Below are 19,593 nucleotides of genomic sequence, written 5' to 3'. Positions count from 1 at the left end.
CACTGGGTCGTAGCACTGGCCCCTCCTCATACTATTTATTGAACTCTGCTTACTGTAGAGATAATCTTAGTGTAGAGTATAAAGTTAACTGAAAATAGATCTTTGTAAAAATTAAGAGTGGGAATAGGAGAGGAAGAATGGGAACATGGGCGGGAACAGGAAGATAAGGTGGGAGAATCACTATGTTTCTAAATCAGTGTATGTGAAATTTGTATACCTTAAATAAATTTAAGAAAAATGGGGCCAGCGCTGTGGCTCACTTGGTTAATCCTCCGCCTGCGGCACCAGCTTCCCATATGGGTGCCGGGTTCTAGTCCCTGCTGCTTCTCTTCCAGTCCAGCTTTCTGCTGTGGCCTGGGAAGGCAGTGGAGGATGGTCCAAGTGCTTAGGCGCCTGCACCCCCATGGGAGACCAGGAGGAAGTTCCTGGCTCCTGGCTTCGGATAGGTGTAGCTCCAGCCATAGTGGCCATTTGGGGGGTGAACCAACGGAAGGAAGACCTTTCTCTGTCTCTCACTAACTCTGTTAAAAAAAAAAAAAACAAAAAAACAAAAAAACCTTTACATTTAAAAAAATAAGAAAAAAAAAAAAAAGAAAAATACCGAAAGTGCAAAAAAATCTGTACAAAAACCAGACCCAAAATATGGCTACTTCTACATACATTATTATGAGCATCCCTCAGGCTGTTTTTCACCAGTTAAAGCATTAAATTCAGTAGCTTAGATGAAGGGGAAGAGTCTTGGGGTGACTCATCTAATTAGGGTAAACTAAGGCACAGAAGCAAGATCACATTCTAGAATGAAAACTTCTTCACTCTAGTTTTATGTTAGCAATGTGGGTATTTTATTTTTTTTTTTTTAATTTTTGACAGGCAGAGTGGACAGTGAGAGAGACAGAGAGAAAGGTCTTCCTTTTGACGTTGGTTCACCCTCCAATGGCTGCCGCGGTTGGCGCACTGCGACCTGCGCACTGCTCTGATCCGATGGCAGAAGCCAGGTGCTTCTCCTGGTCTCCCAAGGGGTGCAGGGCCCAAGGACTTGGGCCATCCTCCACTGCACTCCCTGGCCACAGCAGAGAGCTGGCCTGGAAGAGGGGCAACCGGGACAGGATCGGTGCCCCGACCGGGACTACAACCCGGTGTGCCGGCGCCGCAAGGCGGAGGATTAGCCTAGTGAGCCGCGGCGCCGGCACAATGTGGGTATTTTCTAATAATGCTAACTGTTAGCATTTAAAATCTGATACTGGTTATGTTTTGACTGACAAATAATATAATTATCATTATCATAAAGAGAAATATGCATTAGGACATTTTAATTGAAATATAAAATAATTTTATAATAGTAAGTTTTCACAAGGTAGAACAGCTGCTTTTGCAGCTGAAGAAATTATAAATGAGATTTCATCTCTTTGTGCCTCATACTACACATGAAATCCATTATTCCTTCCACATGTGAGTTAGTTATTAGATAAGTACTTTGAGGGTAAAAATATTAGCAGTATACTTATTTCAAATATAAAATTTGAAATTAATTTGGCATTTCTATAAAGTCATGATATTTTCTATGAAGACTTTATTGTTACTCATCTGCTGAAAGATTTTAATCAGGTGTATCTCTGAATGATTGACAGTCATGTGATGATAAGAGAACTGAAAACCTCAACATAGTTTTGTATTGTGTTATTCTCTACAAAGCACCATAAGGTTTCTTTATTTGAATTCTCAAGCATAAAACTAACATTTTGCTAAGTTGGTGGAGATATGTTTCTTTCCTAAAAGGCTGCCCTTACTCTAAGTCACCTAGTTGATTGCATATTTGGTCAGAATCCATTTGAGTTACTGATGACTAAAATAACACATCAAATTTATTAAGGAGCAATATATATTTCCAAGTCTATATCAAATTAGGTTAAACAAAAGTTAGAAATTAATACTCAGAACCGAAATAATGTCATCTCATTTCCCTATGGAAAGAATGATGGCACAGTTCTGCTCTCCCTGTTGTATGTGGGACAAATGGGTATTTTTTCATAATGTCTATGTGTCATTGGCATTAAATAAAACATATAAAATCTGAGCAGCCATTAGAATTCTAAGAAAAATTAAAGTCAAACTACTGGTAGATTAGCCATACAGTGCAAATTAACAAGGCAGATATTTTCTTCAATTGAATTAACATTAAAAATCCCTTCACTAGAGCAAATGTGTTTCAGTTTGGAAACATGGCACCTCTAGATGCTCATGAGCTCTTACTGAGTCAAGGGTTACTCTGGCAATGTGTCATTAAATGTCTGTTATGGGCTGCAGCCAAAAGTGAAAGATAGTCTCTCTCAAAATACACTTTGATCCGTGTACTTCCTAACCATTATAGCTGTAGAAGTAAGGGAGAGAGAGAGAGAGAGAGAGAGAATGAGGAAATGGCAAGTCAATAGGGGCTAAGTGGACATGGGAGGAATGCTCATGATCTCCAAATCCAGTTAAGATATGGACAAGCAGAACAATGAGGAGATGTGTTTAATATATAAATGTGCTATTAGAAAATGGCTTCATTGAGGTGGGTGTTTGACTCAAGATGCTGGTTAGAATTCCTATATCCCACCCTGGAATACTTGGGTTTGATCCTTAGCTCCAAGTCCTGACTCTAGCTTTTGACCAGTGTCGACTGTGGAGCAATGATGGCTTATGTAATTGTGTTCTTTGGCTCTTGCCATTGTGAACATTTGGGGAATGAACCAGCAGATGGGAGTTCTGTTTGTTTGTCTGCTGTCACACTGTGTCTCTCAAATGAAAGAAAAAATCTTAGCATCATTGAAACCAAACCACAGTTATAGTAAAAAGCAAACCAATAACAGAAATTCAACAACCATGTTAATGTCATCACAATGTGACCTCTTAAAAGTTTCCCAGACTTTTCCTTGTACCTTATCCTTGTTACCACTGGCCTAGGCTTTCATAAACTTTTCCATGTTTCTTCTTGAAGTCGGTTTCTTCCCTGTTGATCCAAATTCCACACTCACACAAGAGCTGGCAGTTTAAAACATAAACCAGGTTCATTTCACTTCCCACTTTAAAGGCGTCCAAGGCTCCCTCTGGTCCTATAACAGAAGAGAAGCCATTTACAACTGAACTTTGAATTCCCTTCTTGTCTAGTTTTTCATTCAAATCACCATTCAGTCTCCACTGTTGCAGGCACACTGCACCAGTGGATGTGACCTTTTAATATCTGGTCATTTTACTTAAAATGTTCTTGCCTCTATTTGCTGCCTTTGGAAATGTTGTCAATCCTTTTAGACTTTGCTCATGATTGCCCAGGTTCTCTAGGCAGAGCCAGTGACTTCTCAAAGTTTTTGTAATGTTATGTAACTACCTCTGCTTTTCATTCTGTGTTGCGATAGTCTGCTTTTGGGTCTCTTTGACCTACAAGATGATGATTTTAGAACACAGAAAGATCTTAGCCACTCTTCAGATGAGTAAGATACAAGTGTTCTAAATTGATGAGAATTTTCAATGTATACAAGTTTATAACTGATGCTTCAGAAGTTATAATCAGATCATCAAGGCAAAACCTGTAGGAACAAAGCTTAGAGAGAGTTGAAAGTTGATAATCATCCCTAGACCATATAGGTCAGGTAAAGCCACATACACATATTAATGTCACAATTTTGGTGTTTCTAAAAAATTACATGTATTGCCAACTTTTCACTTTCATCTCTTTGTTGGGAATATTCTGATGCTTAAAAATTACTGCAGTTAAAGTGAATAAAATAGCAGTTTTTTACATTCATATCTCAAAATAACTCCACAGATGGTCTTTAAACTTTCCAAGAAAATAAACGTTGGAAAGAAATCAAATATGAGATTTTTCAACCTAAAAATACACGCTCCTCAACCTCAACAAAGTTATGGACATGAGGTAACCAGAGACAATTGAGTTTGATTAATCAGTGCTTTCATTGTTACCAATATTGCTATTTACTAGGGAATGATATTGAGTAGATAACATAAAAAAACAGACTTTTAAATGCAGTTATTCATGTCTGTTCAAGACTGATATTTCATCATCATCATTATTAGAATATCATCATCCTAATTATAGTTAGCTGCACTTTAAAATATTATGTACAATTTGTCAAGGACTATTCTACATTTCTATAAGTATCACCTCATTGATCTTTACTTTTGTTTTTAAAAAAAGATGAATTTTTATTTATTTGAAAGGCAGAGTGCAAGAGAGAACTAGAGAGCGAGAGAGCAAGAGAGAGAGATAGAGAGAGAGCGAGAGGGAGAGAGAGAGAGAGAGAAATAGATCTTCCATCCACTGGTTTATTCCCTAAATGGCTTCAATGCCCAGGTCTGGGTTATGGCTGAAGCCAGGAGCCTGGAAATCCATCTTGGTTTCTCATGTAGGTGATAGGGGCTCAAGTACTTGGATCATCTTCTGCTGTGTTCCCAGGTACATTAGCAGGGAGCTACAATGGAAGCAGAGTAGCTGGGAAATGGTGTTCCCACAATGATGTCTCAGGTAGCAGCTTAACTGGTTGCACTACAACATCAACCCCTCATTTGTTCTTTAGATGTCTATAAGGGGTAGTGTGGTAGATATAGGAGAGCCCTTGTTTACTATCCATTTAAGTTCCTGTCTCCCATACCTTAAATGTTCTGTTGGCTAGCAAGTGAAATATTAGTATCACAATTAGTCCTGTAACCTGGTTTGGGAAGATGACACAATTCAGAATGAGATGTGAGTGGAAATCTCTGGGAGAGAATCTCTTCCCAAAACATTTCACAGAGAAATGTTTTCTCCTTTTTCCTTTTCCCTTTGCCCTTCCTGATGTTTGTGTAAGATTTTCCCTGATGCCTGGAAGTACAGCAGGTGCTCTGAAGACCTGTGAGGAAAACAGTATGCTAAGAAGAGAGATGCAAGAACCGTTTGGGCCCTTAAATCAGCTTTAGGAAACAGCTTCATCCAAAAGTAAACGTCTAAATTTAATCAAAATCTTACAGGTCTGACCTCTCGAAATATTTCTAAAACTTTATCTGCCTCTCTTTCCCTGCTGCCACAGCCTGACCTTTTTAAAACCTTTCAGTTTCCTCTCCTTGCAGCCTGTTTTTTCCCCTGGATTATGGCTTCATTCTTGGTTTCTCAACTTTTGTATTTTTGGTTATGTAAGAAAAAAGAATTCTCTTATGTGGTTAGACTTCCGTTGTTGGGAATTTCTTGTACAACTAAATACCATCATAAGAATTTAGGTTTATTCTACTGTCCCCATTGTATAGGTGATGGGTTGGTGGATCAGCAATGTTTTATAACTTCCCAAAGTTGCAAGATTCAAATTTACCCTGTCAGGACCCAAAGCAGTTGTTTCTACATTACAGTTGTTTTATATTAGGCTGCAACATTTAGAGTTGCCAGTTGCAATTTTGTGTGACTCAACCTACATGGCTATGTAATACAGAAAGAACACATTGGAAGATACTTCAAAAAATTCCTGGATATGGAATTAAAAGGTAAAATTTTTGGGGTGCAAAATTTTTTGAAGTCCTGGCATAGTTTTTCTGTAAACTGTATATTCCAATAATTTTTGAGGAAACATTATATGCATGGATTTCAACTTTTTTTCACAGAAATAAACTTATCTTTTAAAGATTTCCATGAACTTTTGGAAGTACCTTTGGGTATGTTTGTGTGTGTGTGTTATTGTACATACTTAAGAATTCTAAAATTTTATCTGATGTTTCTTGGTCAATTCGTAAAATTCTTATTTAATTAATCTAGTTGTGAATAAACACATTCTGTAATAAGTTATTACCTCCAAAAACATTATTTTTCACTATCTAAACAGAGTTTTGAAGTTGGAATAAGTGGTAAGAAGTCTGGCATTAAGTAGGTGCTCAAAACATTGAATGAAGAGTATTTTAAGTTGGTCATTTCCTTTACACCTGACATTTTTTAAATATGCATTTTGAAAGAGGAAAATTATTACCTAAAATACAGTCATTGCTTTGATGCTCACTTGTGTTACTTTTAGAAACAAATTATTAGTATTGTTCCTACTTGGTCTGACACTGGTATTCTTATTTTAAAAGGCAACTCAGGTCATTCACATTGTGAAGATTTCATAATATTGACCTTAGTATTACTTTTGAAGAATGCATATGACTATTATTTATTGATTCAATTCCCATGTTTATTTCTCCAACTAATTTATGAGCTTCTAGGAGAGAAGTTCTGTCTTCATCTTTATATTTCTAGAACTTGGATGGCAATTGATACATACATTATGAGTGAATTTTATTACTTTGATTCAAAATTATTTGAGGCAAATTTCACATTTTATGAAAACAAACATACATGAAAAACTAAATGTTGTACTTCTCAAATAAAATTTAATGACTTAGTTTTGAAGAAATGTGGGGAAAGTACTTATTTGAAAGAAAATGAAGTGAGTTAAAGTTGAATTTGGAAGAAATATTTGAATATGTGGAGATATACAAAGTCAGAATAGGGAGAATTGAATGAGTGGGTGGTAGCAGATGTTTTTGGTTATAAGGACATTCAGGCAAAGCATGTCTGTCAATTCAATGACATGTTATCACTTACTGTGAGTGCAATGTAATTTGTGTAAAAGGCAGCTAAAGGCTGAACATGAGCTAGAATAAAGGCAGCTGAAGGCTGGTACATGAGTCTGATGGTTGTGAAGGTAGTTAGGTTTTGATCTGTTCCTGAAAGCTGTGCTTTGTTGCATTTTTAAAAAATATGAGTTCAGGCCAGCGCCGCGGCTCACTAGGCTAATCCTCCGCCTTGCGGCACCGGCACACCGGGTTCTAGTCCCGGTCGGGGCACCGATCCTGTCCCGGTTGCCCCTCTTCCAGGCCAGCTCTCTGCTGTGGCCAGGGAGTGCAGTGGAGGATGGCCCAAGTCCTTGGGCCCTGCACCCCATGGGAGACCAGGAGAAGCACCTGGCTCCTGCCATCAGAACAGCACGGTGCGCCGGCCGCAGCGCGCTACCGCGGCGGCCATTGGAGGGTGAACCAACGGCAAAAGGAAGACCTTTCTCTCTGTCTCTCTCTTACTGTCCACTCTGCCTGTCAAAAATAAAAAAAAAATATGAGTTCATCATAGAAGGAATTAGGAAACAAATCTGAGATTTTGCAACTCTTCACATGGTAGAAATATGAGATTTGTGATGTTGGTTGAGACAGTCTCAGCCATGGCCCTTAATCACTAATGGATGATCTTGCTGATTGCTATAGATCTCAACGTGTATCTATTTCCTGATACTGAGCCATCTTTGTTGCTAGTCAAATGACAAAATATGTCAAGATAATTGCAGCATGCCTTCTATGTAAGTAGTTGCTCTTTAGAAAGAGGGAATTGGCTTGTATGATGATTACTGGCATGTTTCTTGCTCACTTCCGAGGTTCTGGGTCTCTTGGCTTCTCTCCTGTGATGCTAACCATGGTGTGTATAGGTCATCCGGTCCTTTCACATTACATTTGACAAATACGCTGATCTTTGTGCTGTTTGCTGTGCTGTGAGTAATGAATCCCATTGTTTTTCAGCCAGGAATTTCTTGTCTCCTGTCTGCATTCATGATGCTGTGGCAAGCTAAATTGTTAGAGTACAAGTGGGTTAAAATATCAGACTCTTCAGATTTTCAAAATTGAATTGTTATGTAAAATGCAAGCTTGTTGGACAAACAACATTTTATATCAAGGTTGAGTGGTATCCAAACAATTATCCATAACAAAGAACACTCACACATATACATATATATCTGGAAAAATGAAAATTAACACAAAACATTGTGACATCTTGAGGTAAAGTGGCTCTCCAATTTTGAACAAACTGCAAATTTAATTTTTGCTATACTGCATAAATATGCTATTGTACTTACAATGAATAAATTTTTCAGCTTAATAGGTAGCATGAAACATAACATTTCGCAGTACTACCTGCTGGATTTGAAAAGTAATAGATATAACTGAAATCAGAGAAAGACTAAATGCCTTGTGGAGCAATCAAGAAATTTCACTCGTATATTTATAAAAGTCAGTTAAATAGTTCCATTGGAAAAGCAATAGGGGCTGGTGTTGTGGTGTATGGGTAAAGCTACTACCTGTGATACCAGCATACCATGTGGGTGCAGGTCCATATCCTGCTGTTCCACTTCCAAACTCACTACAAATGGCTTGGGAAAAACAGTGGAAAGTGGAAATTTTTGGGTCCTTGCTACCCACATGTGAGACCTGGAAGAAGCTCCTGGCTTCATCCTGGTCCTGCCCCGGCCATTGTGGCCATCAGGGGGAGTGAACCCATAGATGGAAGAACTCTCTCTCTCTCTCTCTCTCTCTCTGTTTCTCTCTCTCTTCCTCTCTCCTTCTTTCTACAATTCTGACTTTCAAATACATAAATAAACCTTAAAAGAAAACCAATGGTCAACAGAAAGTGAGTAACACAATAAAAAGTAAAATGCTTTTAGATACTGGATGAAATTATTACACCCATTAAAAATATAGTAGATAGTTCTGTTCAAGTAGTAACACTGCATTCAAGAGCAGTCAGGTGAATAATGAAATAATAGATGCTTTTACAGACACTGGGAAACATAGTTATTTGCAATAGTATTGCATTGTAATAATTGCTGATTTTTGAGTTTTTTCTAATCTTTTCAATATTGCATAAAATATTGTAGAATGGCAAGATGTATATGAACAAATACAAACTGTTGTAATTTTTGATCAAAAAGTCAGAATTGGGAATCAGGGAGCAAGAGAAATACAAAAGAGTTAGTAATTTAAACTTGCTAACATATATGAAAAATATCATAAAGAAATATTCATTGATTCAGAAACATTTACAATTGTGAGTGGAGAGATTCCAATGTTGGTAGATCTATTTTAAAGTGTTTACCAACCTAGAAGCAATACTACCCAGAGAGTTGGAATTTTAATTAAGTGCCTTGAAGCAATCTAAAATGATATATATGAATCTACATTTAAAAAGGAAGGCATCAGTTATAATTACTAGTAGAGTTACAGACAATTAGACTGAATTTTGATAGTGATATAAATAAATAAATGCCACATATTTTGATCTCTGGTTCATTTGTTGATTAATTTAACTGCTTCATTATACCCCTAACTGTTACTGTTCTTAAGGGGTTCATATTTTAGTAAGGAAGAAAGCATGTAAACAATTGTCTAAAATAAGTCAGATTTAATTAAGTACTCTAATAAAAAGATAAGGTTGTTTTGATAAGAATCAGACTAAAGTAATCAGAGTAGGCTTCATGAAAGAAGTGGCTGTAAGACATCAAAAGTCATTAATTATTTTTTTAATAAAGAAGCGGAAGAGACATGATCAAGAAATGAAAATCTGAAAGTGCTGGACAGATTCAGGGAAGACTGAGTAATCTAGAAGAGTCTGAAAGTCTCAGATTTTGATTTGTTAGCCAATTAAAATGTTTTCTGTTCCTACTAAAAGGCTACTTTTCTGTTCCTACTAAAAAGTTTTAGTTATAAAGGATGAATAGTTTTTGAAGTAACATAGAGCCTGTGGTTAACAATACTATGTTGTACTTTTTTTTTTATTTGACAGGTAGAGTTATAGACAGTGAGAGAGAGAGACAGAGAAAGGTTTTCTTTCCGTTGGTTCAGCCCCCAAGTGCCCGCTATGGCTGGCACTGCACAGATCCAAAGCCAGGAGCTGTGGTGGAATGAGAAGGCCATGCCAAGGTGGCCACTGGCAAGCGAGCATCAGTTACTCAGGAATGGCTTTGAGTCCCACTTGGCAACGGAGCCTACCTAGCAACAGGCTGTGATTGGATGGCTTTGAATCTTACCTGGCAATGGAGCCTGCCTGGCAACAGGCTGTGATTGGATGGATTTGAATCTTACCTGGCAAACGGAGCCTGCCTGGCAACAGGCTGTGATTGGTTGGAGCATAGACTACCCCTTGACCGGATTGGCTGGTCTTGGCTATATAAGATGCTGTACCAACTGAAATAAACGAGTCTGCGGGCTGCTTGCCTATAGCCCACTTTCACCTGACTCCCAGGGTCTGTGTGGTGACTCCGCATCTCTTGCCCCCACCACACTCCTCCTCTCAGAAATGAATCCACTGCAACATTGTTGAGAAATCAACTGCAACAAGGAGCCAGGTGCTTCTTCCTGGTCTCCCATATGGGTGCAGGGGCCCAGGCACTTGGGCCATCCTCCACTGCCCTCCCGGGCCACAGCAGAGAGCTGGACTAGAAGAAGAGCAACCAGGACTAGAACCTGGCACCCATATGGGATGCTGGCGCCGCAGGCAGAGGATTAGCCAAGTGAGCCATGGTGCCTGCCCTATTATTAGTACTTTTAAAGAATTTGTCCAGAGGTAGATATCTGGTGCAGCACTTAGCATCCTATTTGGCAATTTACAGATTCAATGAGATACCAATCAAAATACCTAGGACATTCTTCTCAGATCTAGAAAAAAACAATGCTAAAATTCATATGGCAACACAGGAGACCCCGAATAGCTAAAACAATCTTATACAACAAAAACAAAGCTGGAGGCATCACAATGCCAGATTTCAACATATACTACAGGACAGTTATAATCAAAACAGCCTGGTACTGGTACAAAAACAGATGGATAGACCAATGGAACAGAAAAGGAATGCCAGAAATCAATCCATGCACCTATAAAATTTGTCTTTGTTAAAGGAGCTAAAATCTACCCCTGGAACAAGGACAGTCTCTTTAACAAATGGTGCTGGGAAAACAGGCTCTCTGCATGCAGAAGTATGAAGCAAGACTCCTACCTTACATCTTACACACAAAAATCCACTCAAAATGGATCAAAGACTTAAATCTATGACCTGATACCATCAAATTATTAGAAAACATTGCGTAAACCCTGCAAGACATTGGCATAGGCCAAGAGTTCTTGGAAAAGACCCTAGAGGCACAGGAAATCAAAATCAAAATTGACAAATGGGATTACATCAAATTAAGAAGCTTTTGCACCGCAAAAGAAACACTCAGCAAAGTGAAGGGGCAACCAACAGAATGGGAGAAATTATTTGCAAACTATGCAACTGATAAAGGACTAACAACCAGAGCCTATAAAGAGCTCAAGAAACTCAACAACAATAAAACAACCCAGTGAAGAAATGGACGAAAGATTTAATAAGCATTTTTCAAAGGAAAACTAGCTATCAGGTATATGTAAATCAAAAGCATAATAAGGTTTCACCTCATCCCAGTATGAATGGCTTTCATACAGAAATCAATAAATAACAAATGCTGGGGATGATGGGTGGAAAAAAGGTACCCTAATCCACTGTTGGTGGGAATGTAAACTAATAAAGCCACTATGGAAGATAGTATGGGCTATCTCAGAAATTTGTATACAGACTTAGCATATAAGCCAGCCATCCCAGTCCTGGGAATTTACACAAGGGAAATGAGATCAGCATATGAAAGAGTTACCAATATCCCCATGTTTATTGCAGCTCAATTCAAAATAGCTAAGACATGGAATCAACAAAAACACCTGTCAACTGAAGGCTGGATAAATAAATTTTGGGATATGTACACCATGGAATACTACACAACATTAAAAAAAATGAAATCCTGTCGTTTGCAACAAAATGGATGCAACTAGAAAACATTATTCTTAGTGAAATAAGCCAGTTCCAAAAGGACAAATATGTATTCCCTGCTCTGTGGTAACTAATAGAGTACCTAAAGGGTAATCTATAGAAGTGAAATTGACACTTTGAGATGCAATGACTTTGAACATTCCTTGTATTGACTGTTTAGGAATAGCTTTTCTTTCCTAATATTCCTTGAACTTTTTACCTACTATAAAGTTAATCCTATGTGTATAAAGTTAATTGAAAATATATATTAGTAAAAAATAAGAACAGGAAGGGGAGGGAGCAGGAATAAGGGTGAGAGTGTGGGTAGGGTGGAAAGAAACACTATGTTCCTAAGAGGGTATTTATGAAAGGCATGAAGTTTGTATACCTTAAATAAAAGGCTTCTGAGGGAAAAAAAAAGAAAAAAAGATGTTCCTTGGGGGGCCAGAATTGTGGTTTAATGGGTTAAGCTACCACATGTGAGGTCGGCATCCCATGTGTGTGCCAGTTCTTGTCTTAGCTGCTCCACTTCTGATCCAGCTCCCTGCTGATGTGCCTGGGAAAAGCAAAGGAGAATGACCCAATTCCTTAAGCCCCTGCTATCTATATGGGAAACCTGGGAAAAGCTCCTGGCTCCTGACTTTAGCCTGGCACATCCCTTGCTGTTGTAGCCATCAGGGAGTGAACCAGTAAGTGGAAGATTGTTCTCTCACCCTGTCTCTCCCTCTTTTACTGTAACTCTGCTTTTAAATAAATAAATCTTTTTCTTTCTTTTTTTAGATCCTGCTTGTTGCACCCATATCTCACATTGGAGTGCCTGATTTCCTCTTTTCAAATAAAATATATAAATAAATAATTAAAATTTAAAAAATTGCTGAGAAGGTAGAGTTCATGTCTGGCATTCATGTCTCTGTGTCTCTCTTTCTCTCTCTCTCTCTCTCTCTCTCTCTCTCTCACACACACACACACACACACACACACAGAGGACAAGAGGAAATGTTTGGAGGTGGTAGACTTTTTTTTTGACAGGCAGAGTAGACAGTGAGAGAGAGAGAAAGGTCTTCCTTTTGAAGTTGGTTCACCCTCCAATGGCCGCCATGGCTGGCACACTGCGGCCGGTGCACCACGCTGATCTGAAGGCAGGAGCCAGGTGCTTCTCCTGGTCTCCCATGGGGTGCAGGGCCCAAGCACTTGGGCCATCCTCCACTGCATTCCCGGGCCATAGCAGAGAGCTGGTCTGGAAGAGGGGCAACCGGGACAGAATCCAGCGCCCCGACAGGGACTAGAACCCGCTGTGTCGGCACCGCTAGGTGGAGGATTAGCCTGTTGAGCCACGGCGCTGGCCCCAGAAGTGGTAGACTTTTAAGAGTTCTTCCAGCATAGATGACTCTGGCACTACCAGCTGACACCATGGTACTTTTAAAATTTTATCGTAATTTATTTTGTTATTTTGCACTCTCCCTTCTATTGACTCTTGCACAACCTCCTTCCATCTTTGGTTGCCATTCTAGTGAGGATGTGTTGTGACTGAAGGATTCTCCTATCATATGACCATTAAGAATCACCTCCCCTCAAAATCCCCTCCACACTGCTTCTTCACATCCACAAAGCTGACATCAACTTACCATAATCTTACCACCAGTTTTGTTGTAGACCTGATTCGTTCACCCTATGCTAGTTTCTCCGTCTGGGACATGCCCTTCTCTTATAACCAAAGTCAAGAAGAAGAAATTATATAATATTTAAATTATACTTGTTTTCACCCAATAAAATAACAGTTCATATGGCCAAATCCAATGTCAGTGGGTCAGAAAACGTTATTTTCCCTTATTATGGGGTGAGGAGAGTTTGTATATGTGAACAAGAGTATAATCTACCATAGTCCAGCTTGAATTTAGTTAAATTCTTACAGTTATGGTCCTGCTGAAAGGGAATTGAGCACTTAGTATTACACTAGCTACATGGAAAGGAAGAAGGTGAGAGGAAAATATAGCTTTAAACAATTCAAGAGGAGGATAGGAGTGGATACTTAGCCTTACACTTAAAACACTGGTGTCCTACACTGGATGACCTATGTTTGATTCCTGTGTCTAGCTCCTAACTCTAGCTTCCTGCTGATGTAGACTCTGTGAGTCAACAGTGATGGCTTAAGTGGTTGGGTTCTGCTATCCGCATGGGAGACCTGGATTGTGTTCCCTATTCCCAACTCTGGCCCTACATTGGCCAATGTGAGCATTTGGGGAGTGAGGCAGAGAATGGGTGATCTCTCTATCTCTCTCCCTCTCTCTCCTTACCAGTCATTTTTTTTTTACATGAGATAAAGATAAAGAAGGCACTAAAATCTGGAATATTTTAGATAAAGAATTATAATTTCAAAAATATTCAGTTCCAGATATAGACTAGTGTGAAACAGATTACTGTAGAAATACTTCTATTGCGAAAGTTCACTGGTTTACTTCCCAGATACCCACAACAGCTAAGACTTGGCCAACCTGAAGCCAGAAGACAGGAACTCAATCCATGTCTCCATGTGGGTGGCAGGAACACAATTACTTGAATGATCACCTGTTGACTCGCAGAGTAAGTAAGTGGAAAGTTCGAATGGAGAGCAGGGCCAGGACTCTAACCAGGAACTCCAGTATGGGATGTGGGTGTCCCAAGCAGTATCTTTGATTCAGTAAGGAAGAAAGAGCTCTGCCATGTTAAACAAGAACAAGGAACTGAAATCCAGGTTGGCAGGGTTGGGAAATGGTGCTGAGGTGACTTGAAGTATTTAGAGAACCCAGAAATAAGCCCTTTGTATCAAAGGATTTGGAAGTTCGACAGTTACAAAAGGCAAAATTGAGTCCTTATACACAGAGTCAGACAAAATTCAGATTTCCAATAAATGTGCCCTCAAATGGTAACATCCATGTTGAAGCAGACAGCAGGCATTTCCTTCTACCATCCTGGGCAGCGTGCAGTGTTCAGCACTCCTCAACTCCTAATTTCCTAAATGTAGCTAAGGCACTAGGGAAAAAAATCCCACCACATTAGCATGTAAAATGGAAACATTGCTTCCTGATTATTGAGTGATTCTGTATGTAGAAATACATATGGTTTGCAAGTTGTACTGTAAACATTTTTTGTAGTATCTCAAAAAAAAAAGAATAAATATATAGGATAAAAATGTAGACAAATTTACAATAAAAACCAAGGCCCTCTCCTATAGTTAATTGTCACTCTATACGAGTGGAAATATAGCCTTGAATATGGTACAGGATGGAGAGGGGAAGACTGAGTGTATGATAAAGGGATTTTTTCAGCCAAATTATCAAGTTCAGAGGAAAAGTTCTAGATTCTCCATCATTTTCTGTTGATCCTTAGCAAGCCAACTTTGAGAAATGCTCATGAAAAATGATAGGGTCCATGCCTTGAGATAAACTTCTTATAAGCTAGAACTTGACCCACATGCCCATGGTTTGTGTTGGAAAATGTAATCCACTACATTCATCCCCTTGATTGAGGCTCAAAATGATTTTTTAATATATCTGCTTTTGATTTTTAAATTTTAGCAATTGTGTTTGGACAATAGCTTAAACTTCATTCTAAATGTCCTTTGTTTTAGGTAAATATAATATTTTCTCATGTAGACATCAGCCAAAAAACATTGCATTGAAACAGGAATAGCCTATAAAGTTCAAGTATAAAAACCATCATGCCTGAGACCAGGAACATGATGATCAGGGAGGTTTCTGTGGTGTGTGCTTATGTGTATGGTTAAAATGATTAAATACATAGAAGGAACACAACCTATGTGCAAAGAATACAATATTAAAAGAAATCTATGGGGAAAACACTAAATTAAAACTTCTAGAAATAAATTGTAGAGGCATTGAAGTAAGTCCTTAGGGGATGAGTTCAAGTGAATATTAGAACTTATCATGAAATTACTTACCAATAATTGCAGCCAAAGAGTTAATTAAAATGAAAGTTATTTAAAGAGAGATATTTTTGACTAGTGACCAATGTGCCAAAAATATACAATGGACAATGGCAGTCAATAAATAATATTGGTACAACTGTATATCCAAATGTGAAAGAATTAAATTAGCCTCTTAACTCACACTACATAGAGAAATAAATTCAAAAAGGATTAACTACTTAACTCTGAGACCAGAAACTATAAAACTAAAAGAAGAAAACTCAGGAGCAAAGCTCTACAACATTGGTCTTGACAAGGATTTTTGGCTGTCACTCCAAAAGCATAGGAAACAAAATCAAAAATAGACAAATATGATTACTTCAAACTAAAAAGTTTCTGAGCAGCCAATTTAGCAATCAACAGACTGAAGAGATAACCTATGGAATGAAACAAAATATTTGAAAACCATGTGACTCTTACGAGTTAATATCCAAAATATGTTAGGAACACAAGCAGCCAGTAGCAAAATAAAAATAACCCAATTAAATGTATACATATTTCAACATCTTACATTGTACATGAAAAATATATATAATGTTTAGTTGTCAAGTTAAAAAGTTTATTAAAATTATGTTGGGCATTTAGCCTAGTTGTTAATATGCAGAGATACTTGCATCCTGAATTGTACCTCCTGATTCCAGCTTTCTGCTAAAAAAAGTTACTCACTATTATGGTGGCATTTTCTGTATTACATTTCATTGTACATGTTGTGATGCTGCTGCTATAAATAACAGGGGTAACAGTAATATTTATGGTAATATAATTATATGAAATGAGTGATATTTAGTATCATTTTGAAAATAATTTCACCCTTGATTAATTGCCTCTCATGATTATATGAATGCTACATTTATAGGTGCTCTGACAGAAACTTCTTTCAATATACACGTTTTCTTTTTCAGATTTTATTTATTTCTTTGAGAGGTAAAGTTACAGACAAAGAGAAACAGAAAGGTTCACTCCCCAAATGGCATAAAGGCCAGAGCTTGCCGGCTCTGTGGTATAGTGGGTAAAGCTGCTGGCTGCAGTGCCAGCATCCCATATGGGCGCCGGTTCAAGTCTTGGCTGCTCCACTTCTGATCCAGCTCTCTGCTATGGCCTGGGAGAGCAGTAGAAGATGGCCCAAGTCCTTGGGCCCCTGCACCCATGTGGGAGACCCAGAAGAAGCTCCTGGCTCCAGGTGCAGCTCTGGCGATTGCAGCCAGTTGGGGAGTGAACCAGCAGATGGAAGAACTCTCTCTCTCCTCTCCCTCCTTCTCCCTCCCTCTCCCTCCTCCTCCCTCTCCCTCTTTCTCTCTTGGCCTTTGCCATGGCTCAATAGGCTAATCCTCTGCCTGCGGCACCTGCACACCGGGTTCTAGTCCCAGTCGGGCGCTGGATTCTGTCCCGGTTGCTCCTCTTCCAGTCCAGCTCTCTGCTGTGGCCCGGGAGTGCAGTGGAGGATGGCCCAAGTGCTTGGGCCCTGCACCCACATGGGAGACTGGGAGAAGCACCTGGCTCCTGGCTTTGGATTGGCGTGGTGCACCGGCCGCAGTGCGCTGCCGCAGCAGCCATTGGAGGGTGAACCAAGGGTAAAAGGAAGACCTTTCTCTCTGTCTCTCTCTCTCACTGTCCACTCTGCCTGTCAAAAATAAATAAATAAATAAATAAATAAAGGCCAGAGCTGAGTGGATCCGAAGCCAGGAGCCAGGAGCTTCTTCCAGGTCTCTCACGTGGGTGCAGAGACCCAAGCACTTGGGCCATCTTCTACTGCTCTCCCAGGCCATAGCAGAGAGTTGAATTGGAAGAGGAGCAGCTGGGACATGAACGAGCACCCATATGGGATGCCAGGCCCAGCTGGAGGCTTAGCCTACTATGCCACAGTGCTTGCACCTCAATATATATATTTTTTATTTTGTGAATACAGGATAATCAGTAACACTTCTATGATTTTCATGTTTCCTCTATAAGTCACTAAATACCAGAGTTTTTTTAAAGTTAGAAATCCTGAACACCCTAAAATAAGCCACTTTCCTTCCCAATGAACTTTTTACCTTCATTCTCTTGGCAAAATTGTTAGTTCTAAATCATTATCAGTCTGAGTCTTAGACTTTTTATACTGCTTTAATGGTGCCAACTTTCTTCATATTATTATGTTTAGTCATCATTTTTAATGAGCATTATTTTATTCCCCTTATCTCTTAAGGCAATGCTGAATTTTGATTTTGTTTAACTAAATTACGTGATATAACCAGGCTTTCTAATATGGAAAAAACCACGAAGTTATACACCCGGCTCCAAAAGAACCAATGTTCTCTAACTAGATTATGTATGGAAGAAAATGCCACCCATGTAAGTAGAAGTGAGTCTAAGAACCACTAAATCAGAATGTTTTTCATTTTCTAAGGCTAGCTGAATTTAGACTTTACAGTTTTAGATAGTTAAGTGATCTTGTTGAATATTCTGATTTAAAGGAGAACAGATGCCTGAGAAGCAGTGATGACTTCACCACATGTTTCGCTTTGTCATTTGGCTCTCTGGAGGGCACCATCAACCAGTGTGGCCAGAGGGATGCTACAAGGCTCAGGGAGTGGGGAGCGGAAATGTAAGAAAATGTAGGATCATAAGGCAGGTTGGCAAAACAAAGCATAAATGCTATAATTCAAGGTCTTTATTGTTGACTTCTTTATTTTCCAAGGTGACTACGTGAAACTTCTGTACAAGGCCCATGTGGTCCAATTCCTCTAATCTATGGTCCTTGTTAAAAGACAGAACTCTGTTACTAGGATTGTTGACACCGAGCTTTGGGAGATCCCTGTAAAAGAGGTGCAGTGAGAAGAATAAACATCATCTTATTGGTAAAAGAGAAAAGATCCACTGGTCGGCTGACCAGAGAAATAGCAGCAAGTGGGCCATAGAACAACTAGCTCAGCAGAGAAGGCTGGCTCAAACAGAGGCACAGACACACAGTTACTGAGACAGCTCATGACTTTAATTATATAAAAGAACAATCTCAATCCAACCCTCTATCCTTCTGGGAAAATTATAGGAAAATATCAGACTTCCTTTTAATTAAATACAATGGTTCTTGGAGCATTAAGAATGAAGTACTGTAAATATGAGAGGGTTGAGCTAGTCATTGGGAGCAGATCCATAATTTGTATGCACCTTTTGTTTAAAGTAAAACAAATGCCACAATATTAATAAATGTATATATTCCATGATGCAGTTAGCAAGTATTTTAGAAGCTGTGAATTTATTATCAGGCTAGTTTTTATTCTACTAACAATGAGAAAAACAACAAATTCTGTTTGTTGTAAATGACATGATAAAGGGACATGTGTATAAATAATTTTGTATAAACATTTATTGCCATTTCCATTGAAAGTTAATTTTAAGGGTACCATATGATTACATATAATTATGAAAAAGTGAGGAAAGCAGTTTAAATCAATAATCAGCAGATTAAGTATACATATGGACACAATATACCAATATCACCTAGAAATATTTGTTGAAATCATTGTAATTAATCTATTATAACTTTGTGTGGTGATAACACTCATATCTATTTATCATGCCTGGATGAAATTTTATATAACAAGACCATGCATCTTTTTTTTTTTTGAGGGGAAGCCATTTATTTATTTATTTAGTTTCAAATATAACTGCTTTATTGTTCCTTCCACCCCATATAGTTTCTTTTTTATTTTTTATTTCATAAATGTGAATTTACAAAGTGCAACTTTTGTATTGTTGTGGCTTCCCCCCGCCAACCTCCCTCCCTCCCGTGGCCCTCCCCTCTCCCTCTCCCATCCCGCCCTTTATCGAGTTTCATTCTCAATTACCTTCATATACTGAAGATCAACTTAGTATATACCATGCATCATTTTTGAAAATAGAATTCTAAGTCTTAATTTTACATCCACAAATTTAATAATATTTAATAATTTTATTAATTTGTGTTATACAAAAAGCTGTCAAAGACACTGGATTACAATCCATTTGAATTTCATTGAA

This window comes from Lepus europaeus, chromosome 4 (genome assembly GCF_033115175.1).
Source record: "Lepus europaeus isolate LE1 chromosome 4, mLepTim1.pri, whole genome shotgun sequence".
NCBI lineage: Eukaryota > Metazoa > Chordata > Mammalia > Lagomorpha > Leporidae > Lepus > Lepus europaeus.
The sequence above is the reverse complement of the archived record's forward strand: the minus strand, read 5'-3'. Positions refer to the sequence as shown.